We start from the raw sequence: 14,702 nt of genomic DNA on the forward strand, positions 1-14,702 counted from the left end.
TACCTCGCTGCGGATCGACCCCCGCGGTCCTACCAGCCGCCCGAGGCAGGGAACGAGCTGCGCGACGGGGCTTTCTCTGGCACCCGCTGCAGGGCGGGGTGGGGCGGGGCGGTGCCGCCCCTCCCCGCCCCGCCCCTCCCCTCCCGCGCGGGCGGGCCGGAACGCCCGAGCTCGTCTCGCTGCCGGAGAACGGAGGCAGCGCGCGCCGGCGGCGCCTCGCGCGTGTTAACGGTCGCTCGCAGGCGTCAACGGTCGCTGGTCCCCTCCTCACAGCTGCCCGCGCTGGCGTGCCTCGGCAGCGGCGGAGGTGGTGGTGGTGGTGCCCACACCACTCCAACAGTGTGAAAACGTCTTTTCGAGTGCCCCTTGATTGCTTCACCGGGTCAGGCAGTTTCCTAACTCGCTTTTCTGGTAGTGCTAGCTGGTGGTCTCGACGCCTAACCTGTAGAAGAGTGGAAGTTTTTATAGCCCCCGCCCTGTCCCCTCACTGTCTCACCCACGTGAGCAGTGCCTTTTCAGATTTCTTCTTTTCCTCATACATGATGGGGAAAATGTGCTTTTTTTTTTCAGGTTCTGTTTTTGCATGTACGGGATGTATAGTGGCAAGTTTCTTCAGTCACCTTAAATAGTATGTTTTTGTGGGAAAAGATACATTGACCATTTCTCTAGCTACCTTGAATGCAAGTCTTGGGTGACTGTGTTAAGGCTTCACCCTCCAGCAAGGTGTGTGAAACTTACTCTTTTTACATTCCATCAGTGCTTTAGAGAAACTTTTCCACTACTGGGTTTTTTGTAATGGTTTTGGAAACCATTTATAAAACAGTCTTAAAAGGCATCAAGGTGAGTTAGCTATTTCACTTTTCCAAGTGGAAATTGATGGGGAAAAAAAAATTAAGGTGCTCTCACTTCCTAAGCGCTTTTTGAAGAGGAGAGACAGTATGTTTGTCCTAGCAGCCTCAGGATTTCGTCCATTGTTTCTGCTGCAGTTCGTAGGAGAGATTTTCTGCCCTATGAGTGAAGGGAATGATAGTCCTTCATAAGCTCAGGTTGAATTGGGGTATCCAAACTGTGGAGTTGACAACTGAGATGTTTCTTATTTGTTGTTTTTTGTAGCATTAGTTTCACTTTCAAGGTATTATGCCTTGAAATAGTTTCTTTTATCACCACATAAATTGCCACTACGAGGGGAAGGAGATAATGTTTTGCTGGTGAAAAAGAAAGTGAGGGTGTGGACTGTGCTGCTGTCATTCTCTCAGAAATGCTTTTTTGCTTTTTTTGTGTGTGTGGCTTTTTTTTTTTTTTTTTTTTGAGAGAACAGATGGTGAAATACTGACTTCAGAAAATAGTCAGAGTAAGGATTTTGAAAGGTAGTACTGATGATTGAAAGGATGTTTCTATGTTGGAGAATGTATATTTACATACCTGTATATTTGCAAACCTGTATATTTACAGGTTTGGAGGAGAATCAGCTGCTGTTGTCTTTAAGTAGCTCCTACTTTAGTCTTGCTCAGGTGGTGGGATACCTACGTTGGTATGATTTCTTCCTGAAAGTGGAAGATGATACTGTCTTCCTCACTCTGGCATTGAGATCAAATGCTTTGGTTTTCTAATTGGCGGTGATTACTTCCCCTCCTCCCCACTATAAAGATGGGTTTATGGATACCAAGTGTCTTCTGTTTTGAACTAAGATATGTCTTGTACCATTGTAGTGGTTTCTTAGTTACTCTTCTTCACACAAATCAAAGAGAAAGTTGGTGTGCTGAGACATCTTCTGTCCTTTCCCAGCCTACTGGGCAAAATGGAGTTCCCTGCCATAGAAATTGTGTGTGTCTTTGGTCTTCCTGAGCATAGGTCTCCTTTTACCTTCTTTCAGGCAGTATTTGAATCTGTTATTATTAAGATATGACACTTTCTGTTGTGTTTAAGCTCCCTTCGGAGGAGTCGCATCTCACCTTCTCTCATGGTCTGTGGGTTCTGCTCCTTCAGCTCCCCTAACCTGCTGATACTCAAATGCTGGGTCAAAGTTCTGATGAATGGTAGTATAGCTATTCCTGCCAGTTGCCCCTCCTGTCTCCTGCTGCTCTGAAGGCTGTAGAAAGGTGGCAATGGAAGGGGGAGACCAATATTCTTAGTACATCAAGTGAGCACACCCAGCCAGGTTAGAATGCCAAATCAACTTGGTATTCAGAGAACTAGCTATTCAGCCTGTGCGTGTTTGAAAGAGATTGTTCAGGGTGATTTTCTTGCTTTAGAAAGATGAGTCTTGCAGACCTCTAAGGGATGACTAACAAAATAAGAGTAGGTTTTTCACCCTCAGTGAGGGTGAGGCAACCAGCCAGTGTATTACTTTCAAAGACAGCATATGCTCTCCCATCTATGTCTCTTACAGTATTATATTTTTATCCATCGTGATGCATTTGTTATGTTTTCAGTTTAATTTAGACTGTAAGATGCTTGGGGTAAAGAGTGATTTTTTTTTTCCTTAATTTAATTTTATAGTTCACATTCACCTAAGAAATATTACTGGGACATTGAAATAATTTTTGTAGTGCACCTACTAATTCATTTATGGCTCTATATTTTTTCATTTTTGGCATTACTTTAATGTATTTTTGCAAAGAAAGTAGTCGTTTTTGGATGACTATATGTGTACTTAGCACTGATGAGTTTGTCTCAACTTACTTTTTTCATAACATTAATACTAGATTTTTATTTTCTATAAAGTCTTGGTAACAGGGCAGGAATTACTAACTCAAAAGGAGATTATGATTGCTTTTTGAGGGGCATAGGTAATCAAGAGAAACCTAGGAAATGGATAGAAAAATTTCTAAATGAACTTGGTAGTGCTTCTTCTGGGTGGTACTTCGAAGAAAATGAGAATACAGATCAGCAGAAAAGTCAATTCACAGCACTTGATTTTTAACTGTTCCTTTTTTTGTTTTATTGTATAAGTGTAGGCTAATGCTTTTTTAAAATTTATTTTTAAGAAACAATCCTTTTGAAATAAAATGAAATGGATTTATGTTGGCTTGTCACTGCCCATACATAAGGTGTAACAAAAATACGTGGTTTTGTCAGGGAATGGTTGTGGGCTGTTTGTGGGGTCCAGAAATGGTTATAACTATAGATACTGGAGTGTTTGCTTGTATAGGAAAAGGTACACATCTGTCTTGAGTTAACAGTGGCTTCAACCTCATTTTTTCAGCTCTGTGCTTTTTTTTTTATTATTTTTTAAATATGACAGACTACAGGCTTTTGGGAAATTATGATTCTAGAGAGAAGATTAAAACCTGCATAGTATTTCAGTTTCAATGCTACTTTCTTGGTCGTTCTTCTCAAGAAAGACTTGTGATATTGGCTTCTAAAATGCCCAGTTTTGGAAAGTCTTAAACAGCTAGGTTTAGTTTTGGAGTAATTATAACAACTAGGTAGGAACACCAACCTCACGTCCTTTCAGAGATAGTCTGCCAGGCGCTATGTTCTGAACAAGACGAAAGCAGTAGTGAAGAAGTACTGTCATACCATTTTTGTCCATGGAAATCTGAAATTCCTTCTTGATATTACAAGTGTAGGCTTGGAGATAGACAATTTACATGTTTGGAAAGTTGAATATCACTATAAATCTCTTTAATTCTCAAAAAGAATAATGGGGGAGAACTGTAGTGTCAGAATTTCTGTTGTTTTAGGATGGCAGGTAGAATGGGGCTTAGAATCCAACATCTACCTCAGAGTTTCAAGTTGTCACAGAATCACAGAATGGTTGAGGTTGGAAGGGACTTCTGTAGATCATCTAGTCCAACCTCCCTGCTCAAGCAGAGTTATGTAGAGCACATTGAGCATGTTCAGGCTGGTTTTGAATAACTCCAGCAACCTCTCTGGGCAACCTGTTCCAGTGCTCCGTCACCCTCACAGTAAAGTTTTTCCTCATGTTCAGATGGAACTTCCTGTGGTTCAGTTTGTGCCCGTTGCCTATTGTCCTGTCGCTGGGCACCACGGAGAAGAGATTGGCCTCATCCTCTTGACATCCTCCCTTCAGATACTTGTATGCATTGATGAGATCGCCTCTCAGTCTTCTCTTCTCCAGGCTAAACAAAAAATGTTGTGACTGGATGTGCGGGAAACTGCCATTTGGATGTCTAGCAATACTTAAATTTTTTTTGAGAACTTTTAAAAACAGATTTTCAAAGAGGAAGATAAGATTTCTCGACTATCAAAAGGTTAGCTTAGAAACTCACTTTTACATTCACCGTTTACTGGAAATGAAGCTTCCAACTAGCTAACGTGTGTCTTTATTTTTGTTAAGAATCCCACTTTCAATAGCTATTAGCATATATTTTAAACTTTTCATTGCTTGTCATACTCACTGATATGGTTTCCCTCTGATAGAAGTCACAGTGCAGCTGTAGAATCTAGCAGCTAATTTCTACAGAAATCAGAAAAGAATGACTTTAGCAGAAAAATGACTAGAAAGATTTGCTTTAGAGTTAAATCACATTTTTAAAAATTAAAAAATCATTAACAAATCTCTTTTGATTAGCCCTCCCCCCCCCCCCCCCCCGTTTAATAAATACCATGAAAAGGTGAAAGGAGCAAAAATATAAGTGAAAGATAAATTGTAAAGGTGCATGTGAAAATGGAATGCATTATAGTTGCTGAGATAACTGGAGTTGAGGCAGGAAGTCACTAGAGAAAGGAATGTACTATAAACACAGACTAATGACTGGCTAGCTGGATATAGCATGCATTTTGTTTCTAAGAAAGTGAAAGAAATACGAGAGAAATCTTTGCCACTCCTGAATTTAGTCCAACAGATCACACTGCGTAGAGCATGTATGTGGAGCATTTTGTCTCCAAGTAAATTGTTCAGATTCCTTGGGTTGAATGTTGACTTATTGGCCATACTGTTCTATTGGCTTTGAGAGGCTAACAGAATGTACTTCGGTGATTTCATTCTGATTCCTAATGGAGATTTACTGTGTCCAGACTCACAACTGCGACTATTTGGCATCTGATTTGATTGTCTCATCAAAAACATAATAAATTGAATGGATTTGGAGACCACAGTACTGTAGTTTCCAGGAGTTAGTTCCTCCTTGCAAATACAAGTTAAATCTTGTTGGAGGTTGCACTGATGCTGCTTTTGTTTCCAGTAGTGTTAACTCAGCGCTTTTCATGGTCAGTAAAACTAATTTACAGGTAATCTGCTAAGATATATGTGATATTTCAAACATTGCATAGAACATATACATAATGAATCCTATAATATTTTTATAAAAAAGCATAGGGTCTATATTTTTATAACCTTGTGAACTTTGACTTAAAGAATTTTCTCTAATGTATTCTTTCTCTCAAAATGTATTCTGTTGTTAAAATACCATATTTTTTGTCACTTCTGTTCTTTGAACATCTTGGGTTAGCATACAAACATAACATGGTAAAGCATAATTGTTCTTTTTGATGACCAATGTCAAATAATAATTTAAGAAATGGGTATTCTCAGATGCTTCTTCGGAAGACAGTTTGCTGTGTAAAGCATGTCTATTTTTGATGGCTATGTATTGGCAGTCATGGTGTACCTTGGCTTTTATTTAGGTATCTTTTTCACCTCGTTTGAAATCTGCTCAGGCAACTTGTTTGCCTTAATGAAAGCAGTACAATAGCATCTGTCATCAGTGTCAGATGTTAACATCAGATGCCTGTAATGACTTCTAACTTGCACTTGTGAATTGACATGATTATGCTGAGCTAAGATGGGTTCTGTGTCAGTGTGAAGGTGGAGGATTGGGTGGTGCTATGAAATTGTTGATAACCAGAAGTGGTTGGGAAACTATTTTCAGCCTTTTTTTTTTTTGGGGGGGGGGGGGGGGGAAGAATTCCAAAAGTGCAATGTTTTCTAACAGTTCCATGGAGCTCTCTCTATGCTGATTCAGAGGTAATTAGCTAAATCAGTCAGACCACTTACAGAGTCTGTGTTCCTTGGAGGACTTTGGTCTAACATGGCTTAGGTACAGCCAGTTTCACTTTTTTGGCACGATCCTAAAATATGTGCGCACCCTTATTTCCTACTGAGGAGAAAAGAGATGCGATGTTCAGCGTACTTATGAATTCTGATGACTGCAAAGCATGCTGAATACACAAATGTATGCTTTTTGTTTTATATTTTAAATGAACATACATAATACTGCTGTTGAATCCAAGAAATGTAAAATGCAGAGTGTGTACATTTAAACTTGCTAAATTTTAAATATCACAATGCTTAAGTATTCAAAGTTTTATCACATCCAATTGAATAGAAAATGTGGGAAATTAGACAGGCAATCTTAATAGCTGGTGTTATGGTTATTTAGTTTGTCTATGGTGTATCTATGGTTTTATTGCTTTCATATGGAAAAGGAAGTTTTATAGCAAAAAAAGGAAAATATGGCTTTATCTTGCAAACGTATAAGCCTGTGTTTAATAATATTGATGGGAGAAGCCTTTGTGAATTCAGTGGAAAATACTCTGTTGTGTAGAAGTATTAATGCATTTATTGTAAAATGCGTTTTACAATTCAAAAAATAAATTGGTATAAATGATAGAATATTGCTAAACATGTCTAATGTAAAATTAGGCAAATTTACAGTTAAATACAGTCAATTTCCTTCAAATTATTTTAGATTCTTGGGTTATATTCCTGTAAAGAATTAATAGCTGTCTCTAATGTATGTCTAATATATTTATTGGTTATCATGTAAACAATCTTATGTTTCAAAGACTATCAGTAGGAGTATTGACAATACAGATGCTTCTTCTTGTATGAACATGATTAACAGTTTTTTGGGGGTATTATTTTACCATAGCTCCTGCCTTATTTAAAAATAAGTGTATTTTGTGTAAAAGTGTGTATTTTGGAATTACTGAAAATCTTCTGATGCATCTGAAGTGCAACTTTTCCTATTTTATACTTAATTTGTAAGGAAACATACTTGTTTTTTGACTTTTTTCTGTTGTTACTGAGCACTTAACTGAGTTAATTCTGTGGCTTTTAGAGCTAACATCTTATAACCTTTTTGCTATTATGTATATCAAAGGGAAAGAAAGATAGTAAGTATTGTTTTATAAGATAACGTTAAAAAAATAAGCTTTCTCTTGAAGCAATATAAGTCTTGAAAATAAATATATTTATATATATATGTTATGAATTACAACTTTCCACTCTAGTTATGAATCGCTTGTTTGTAACACTTTTACAGATAAAACATGGTCTCTTCATTAGCTGAATTCTAAGAGCTTTTTCTACATAGTCTAGATCATCACAGAAGCCATCCCTATTGGTTTCTCATTCCTGATTTTCTTTTTTTGGAATGATCCTTATTCTCTCTTCCTTTCTTACATGATAATGTAACAGTTAATGTAACAGAAACTTCTGCAGTGACATTCATCTTCGTAACTAATTGTTGTTTCCACTCACAGTGGGCTCTATTAATCCAAAGTATATGAATGGAAAATAAATGCATGCAATTATTCTGTAAGGAAAAAAATTAAGGTTTTTACTAGAATCACACTGCAGTCTAATTAGTATGCATACTATTTCAGATTTCTTTTTCTTTCTTTCTTTATTTTTTTTTTTGAATTTGATCCCCACCTTCTCCACTTCTGGTTGAAGAATTTGGACCATAATTTGCTTTGTCAAAGGTTCAGTTTTCCTTGCTCTTAAGCAAAGCAGAAGTGTGGACTAGATGATAAACTATGATAAAGTATGAGGTTACAAATGTGAATAAACACCCTTGCTGCGCTACTTATGGTGTAACTGGGTAATCAAAACCAAATCAGATTTCAACTGGGAAAAAGAAACTTGGGTATTTAAGCATATTATCTTTTATTTAAATTTTTTTTTGTTTTCATTTCCTTTCCTTTACCCTTCTCTTTTCTTTACCTTTCTACATAATTATAAAAATGGAAATTCCAGCTGAAATCAGTGTTCATTCGATTCGATATGCCTGTTTTTGTAATGAAATATATATGTAGTATTGCTAGAAACTTTTTAAAATGTGTCTGTAATTCTCTTCTGCCCCTTTTGAAATTATAAGTGCTCTGCTGAAGATGCTTTTAAAATTTAGGCTTTTGTTCTTTGCTACTTTATTAAGTATAAATAAGTACTAATATATTGATTAGAGGGGAGGAAAAAGGTGGCTATTTTGCCGTTTTGAGTTTAGAAGTTATAGGAAGAACAAGCCTGGTCTTCCCTAGTTCTGAGAGAGAACTTCCCGCTTGTCTCAGATCATGCTAATTTTTAAGCTTTAGCAGCTCAATAGAAATGGAAAGTTAATTGAATCTATAGTAAAGACAGTGTCTCTGTAAACTGTCAAATAGTCATTCAAATTAAGTAGGTTGTGGCAAAAGTAAAGGCAAATCGTGCTACTCATTATGCATAATACTTAAGTTATCCTGAAGGTTGATGGATACTTTTATGTTTTAATATTTTTCCTATAAGGAGACCATAAATCGTGGTTTGTACAAGTATCAGACTTGTAATAGTATGTTCCTTTTAATTAAAAAAAACCCTTAGATTTTGAGACTTAAAATGCAGATTTGCTAAAGATGCTGTAAGGGTAAGGCAGGGGCAATGCCTGAACTCCTGACAGGGACAGATATACAACCACAAAGCATACTGTCGTCGATATTGAGTGTTTATTACCTCTGCATCTAAGCAGGGGTTCCCCAGCAATTTCCTGATCAAGGCAATAATGGAGCAGAAGAGTCCCTGGCACTGCTGAGCATCAGTCCATGGTGAGGAATGTCGGGGCGGGGGGGGCCTATATAAGGTTTTTATGGACTACACACATGCACAGTAAGCATATTGAGCTCATCAGTCTTAATTCAAAGCGCCACACTGGCATGGGCTCAGCTGCGTGACTGTGGGTCAGCATGCCATGTAGATGCTCCTTTTCCCATGGAACAGTCTGGCTAACTTCCATTGCCTATCTCCTTGACATTCTTCTGCATTTTTCCGTACAGATGCATTTAAAATTGGCCAGTTTTGATAAATTACTTGAAAATCCAATTAATATTTATCTGTTTGGTAGAAGGTACTTTTTGTATAAAACAGAGGATGAGTTCTGTAAGAGGAAAGATAAACACAACATTCAGTTTGAAATTACTATGGCTGCCCTCAAATCATTTAATTTTAGGCAAGCTTTAAAAAATGGATTTGCTGTGCTGCATCACAAGCTCCTTTATCCTGGAAAGATGATGTTCAGGTCCAAACTCTGTGGGTTCAACACATTTTTCTGAATCCAGATTCTTTGATGGTGTTGCTGAAAAATATGGCTATGTGGATCTATGCTAATTCAAAGAAACCCAGCAGCTTGTTTTACGACTGTAATAATTCACCAAATAGTCTCTCTTTTCTTCATTTTATGTACAGGTAGATGTGGATGGTAAATGTGTATGTTTGGTGATGTCTTGAGTGTGACTAAGAGAATCTCTTGTTTTCTTTCTTTCCTTTTCCTTTTCTTTTTCTGGTCTCGTTCCCACACCTTAAAAATATATCAATCAGGCATGAAGCTATTCTAATTTGTCCTACATATTATTCCAGTCATTTAGGGACTTAAGGGAACTTCTAAGACTTCAGGCTAGTAAAGGAGGAGAAAACTGTCCTAGCATAGGACAAGTTCTTCGTTTATGTTAATGGTTGCTTTTGCAAATGAAACTTGGAATTAATAATTTCCCTTAAGGTTTTTATTTAATTGTAAAAGGAGAATTTAGAAATAGGAGTAGAAAAAAAAGTATCTTTTAAAAATAGTTTTTGTTTTTCTTTTTCAAATAAATTCTTCACTTAAGTAATCCTCTCTTAAATCTTTGGATTTAATATATAACTTTACATTGTGGCTTGGAAAAATAGAAGGAGGAAAGAATGCACATTTTGTCAATTATCTTAATTTTCAAAATTACAATTGAGATATGAAGAGATAATAATGAGATTTCATGAATAGATATATTTTAGTAAAAACTATCTTACAGTAACTATGTTACAGAGCCTGGTTTAACTGGTTTTTCCTTAAACTTGAAAACTGAACTAAATTTTAAAGCTAAAAATACTGTTTGTCCGGCTAATCAGGTGTGTGAGGTCAAATAATCCTACACAGAAGATTGAAGTTAAAAGATAGTCTTGCATTGATGAGTGAGATTTCTGTATTAAGAAAAAATATCAGTAAGAGGCAAATGCTTAACGTTCACGGGAGCACTTGGAAAGCATAATGAATACAGACTAGGATACAGAATTTAACACTCAAAAATGCAGAAGACACCTGCATGCTTGCAAAGACTAAAATAAATCTTTTTTTCTCTTGAAAGACAAAAGCTTCCAAAGGCTTTAGAAATATATGTATATTCTGAAAAGGTCATCATGGTACAAGAAAGTTGAGAAGACTTAAAAAATCCAGCAGACTGGATTTTTAAATGTATGTGTTTCTGTCCCTTGTTTTTGGTGCCTTTTTTTTTTTCCTTCCAGCAAAAGTTAGATCTTAATGTTAAAAGTTTCTGAGAGAGTGGACAGCTAGCAAAATGACAACATGATAAGCTCGTGACTGTGAACTTTGATCAAGTAAAACTGAGGAGATATTTTACCCAGCATCTTTGAAACTGACTTTTAATAACACTCAGCTAACTTTAGTGCTTAAAATTTTAAACAAAGGATGATGCGAAGATTCCCTTCTTCTTTTGATTGACCAATAAATCAGAATAAACTTGGATAGAGGTATATGCCCTTCACTGGATGGCAATTTGCTCTGCATAATGTACTTATTTTTGATTGGTACCTATTGGCAGATACGTACAGATACACTGTACCATAGTTTTTATAAAGACACAGTGTATCCTCTGGCAAAAGGAATGAAAATCAGACCTAGTAATTCTACCATTGTTCAGCTAAAAGAAGCCATATGTATATATGTGTATATACATATAAATATGCATATATATAAAAATTAAAATACCATGATAGATCTTCAGGCATTTTTATTTGCTACAATTAAAAAAAATTAAAATGCTCACTCCCTTAAACATCTTAGAAACCCCAAAGAGGCTTTTCTGTCAAATGCAGGAGTGCAGGAAAGAATTCTTTTAGTGGAGTTGTTAGAGATAAAATGTAAAAAATTAGTGCTTCAAAAAAAGATGTGTAATTTAAAAGTTACAAAGTAATGGAAGTGTCAGTTGATGTAACTTAAATACTACTTTTAATGAAAGCCCAGTTCTGAATAATATTTAGCTTTAAAATATTTTAAAGCTTAGTTGTCCCTAACATTGTAATAAAGAAAGAGAAACGTCAGTGATTTAAAAAATCACACACGTGTTCTATCTCTACTGAACAGTAGCCTTATTAAAAATGTGAAATTCCTTTTCAAAAAAAAAAAGCAAGCATTATTGTCTTTTCAGTGAAATATATTGAGTACTATAATTGACAGTGCTGCTAATTCAGTCGGAATGTTTGCTGTTCAAAATTCTTAATACTTGCATTTTAGGCAAATATGTTTTGTTGCAGTTTTTTGATTACATAAGTGTTAACTGCTGTCACTGAACCTGACAACAAAAGAATACCTCACGACTTTATTATCTATGTATGTGATTAGATGCATATTCAGCAACCATTCTTCCTTTCTCCTTCATATACTTTTTATTTCATATTAAATAGAAATGAAAGCAAGGAACGCGTGGTAAGCTTATTCTTGTGAGGTGATAAATGCCTATTCTTTCATTTAGCATCAGTGGGCATTGATTGACATCACCAACTTGTGAGATCAAAACAGACTTTATAACTAACTTTATACAACACCTCATATGTACTATTTTTCTGACTACAGCAAAGTAGAATGCAATTTATGAAATTAATATTAGATCGTTAAAAGACTTATTGTACAGTAAAAATTTGCATTTACATTAGAAATGCAGATTCAGGACACTATAAACCTAAATTAAGATACTGTGGCTCTTAGTGATGTCTTTTTTTTTTTTTTTCCAAGTTTTTAATAAATAGTTGAGTAATAGGAAGAAATGGATGAGGCTCTCTCGCAATGATTAAGAAATGGAAAATAATGTCATCTAATCAATATGAATATGATAAGTAGGAAAAAAATGCTTTGTCCTTTACTGTTAATTAAAAAAAAAAAAGGTTTTTTAATAATCCTATATGAACCAGCACTTTGTTCATTACCTTTTGTTATTACATTAAAATAAGACATGTCATGCTGCTCAGATTAATGAAGAAATGAAGCATACTGTACAACAGACTTTGGTTCTCCATATCTAATTTGCATCAGTTTTGTGTAGATTTTTGTTCGTTTTTGTTTTTTTTTTTAAGAACATAATTTTAAAAAAACGCAAGGAAAAGAACATTCTCTTTCATGGGAATGTGTTGAGCCACTGTTAAATCAGGAGAGAAAAAAAGCCAAGGGAAAACAAAATAATGTGCCAAAATAACTCTGACTCTTGACCACACTCTCTTTAAAAAAGGAAAAAAACAAACAAACAAACTTTTGAACACAATGCTGCTTTCTGTGATAAGAGTGTGTTTAAATAATACCTTTATATAATTTAAAAAAAAAACATACTGTTTGCCCAGGCATTTGTATTTATGGAATAGAACTTTGTCTTGTCTGTGAGTTTTCTTCCTTTTGTGATGTCTAAAAATGCAGGGAAGATAAATCCTAGTGGAGAATAGAGGAGTATATATTCTACATCCTCTCCTAGTTCTAGTATTTTATTGTTTTCAGTTTATACTTGCAGAACTGTAGAGTACTAAACAGTTTTAGACAGCATGGAAGCCATTGAATCTATTAAAGATTAGACTGATAATTTCTGTGCTTACCTGTCACTACATTATTTGGGGAAGCACAGCAGTGAGGAAGGGATTCTCTTAAAATTCTGAATAGCATTACAAATGTTTGAGCTCTTGGCCATGTGAATATTGGCAAGAAGTTCCACAAAGCTATTAAGTCTGGCTAATATCCAAGCTTACTGTGCTGACCAGAGGAGAAAGAAAAACTAAAATTGGACCTGAGCTTTCTAAGCATAGCTGTGAGGACTGTTGTTTTTGTTTTTGCTTTTGTTTCTATTTGATTTTTGTTTGTTTGTTTTTTCCTCTGTTCTCTGTCTTTTGGTCACGGTTCTGCCCCACTATGCACAGGGTAAACAGCATGTGAGGCATACTGACACAGTGTCAGAAAGTAGCTCCATGTTAGAATACTAATTATCAGTTAATAGGAAGGAAACAATAACTTTTCTGAGCATTGTGCTGAACTTCATGAACCTCATAGTGCGTCCCTCTCTGAGAAAAGAAAGAGGGAAGGAAACAAGTCTTTTTATACTTTGCTAAAGATTATCAACTACTGTTAATAATATAAAGAATGGTTTCTGTATAGTTGATTTAAATTTTGTTGTTGTCAGTTGTGTCTATAGCCTATAATCAGTATAGTTTTTGAGGATCGTTTGAACATTTGCTCATGTTTTTCTTTTTTTTTCTTTTTTTTTTGTCACGGGACTATCTCATTAAGTAAGGCTTGCTACATTTTTATGTCTCTGGCCATATATCTAGTTACTGAAAACTTTCTACGTTTCTTGGTGTTTTACAATATAGTTTTTTTTTTTAAATAAAGTTGTTAAATTTGCTGTTGAATTAGCAACGCTGCACTCTGTCTAGCAGCTGCCTGTTAGCGAAACCTTTTATGAGAAACTGATGAGAACTCTGAATTTGCTGTTGCTACATGAGGAACCAGTAGCAAAGCTCACTGTTGTGTGTCAGTTTTTTGTTTGTTTTTTAATGACCTGTACTATCTGATCTGAGATTGCTGGGCTACTTATGCCAAAGCATTTTATGGGAGACAGGGAATGTAACAACATTCCCACTATTGTGATTTTTCTGAATTTAATAAAGCAGGAGTTTCATTCTTTTTCGTTAAAATGTATTCAGACAGCACATGCTTTTGTCTGGCATGATCTAGTTTCCATTCTTTCTGAACCATCATGTTTCACAGAGCTCGGGGACAGGCAAAATAGCTCTCAGTGTATTCTGAGACTAAATTACAGTGCTTATGTGCAATTTTTTTGACTTATTATGAAACAAAAGATTAAGAGGCCCAATGCAGAAAATCCCTCACTTGCTTTGAATTCTGTGGTACCGATTTGTTTAAATAGTTTCCAAACAAAATGAATTTTTTTTTTGTGTCAAGAGTATGTAATCAGTGGAAAAAAAAATACAAATTCTTAGGTTCTGTGAAGACAATATTATTTCAAGGGAACTATATAAAATGTATAAGTAATGCATTGAAAAAGTAGGAAAAGTGAAGGAGACCTTATATTAGAGTCATATGTTTTAAGTCTATATAAAAATAGATAGTTAAAGGTAAATACAAAAGTGTGTGTGATTCTTAAGTACTGTGAGCCCATGATGTTATGGTTAGCAGAGTGCAGGTGAGGAGATGAAGAAGAAATCTTGGAAAAAAAGCAAAGCCTAATTTAGAACAGCCATTAGGAAGTAGTTTATCCTGAAATAGGCTATTTGCTGGGATTTTCAGGGCTGATAAGAGAGAGTGAGGGGGAGAAAAAGTGATGATTTTTTTCTTTTTTCTTCCCCACTGAGAATGCATGCTTAAATCTCCAAATCTTTTTATATACTTTTGCTCACAATGCAAAATATTCAAATCACAAATGTAATGGTTAGTTTGTAA

The 14,702-nt window shown here is 35.6% G+C and overlaps 1 protein-coding gene across 17 annotated transcripts in view; it reads left to right on the plus strand.

Annotated features, from left to right (window-relative positions):
- The window catches only part of ERC2 (ELKS/RAB6-interacting/CAST family member 2), a 551,724-nt gene that overhangs the window by 1,823 nt on the left and 535,199 nt on the right, over window positions 1-14,702 (plus strand). The gene's annotated exons all lie outside the window — the stretch shown is intronic.

The sequence above is a fragment of the Struthio camelus genome, chromosome 14 (assembly GCF_040807025.1).
Source record: "Struthio camelus isolate bStrCam1 chromosome 14, bStrCam1.hap1, whole genome shotgun sequence".
Classification (NCBI taxonomy): Eukaryota; Metazoa; Chordata; class Aves; order Struthioniformes; family Struthionidae; genus Struthio; species Struthio camelus.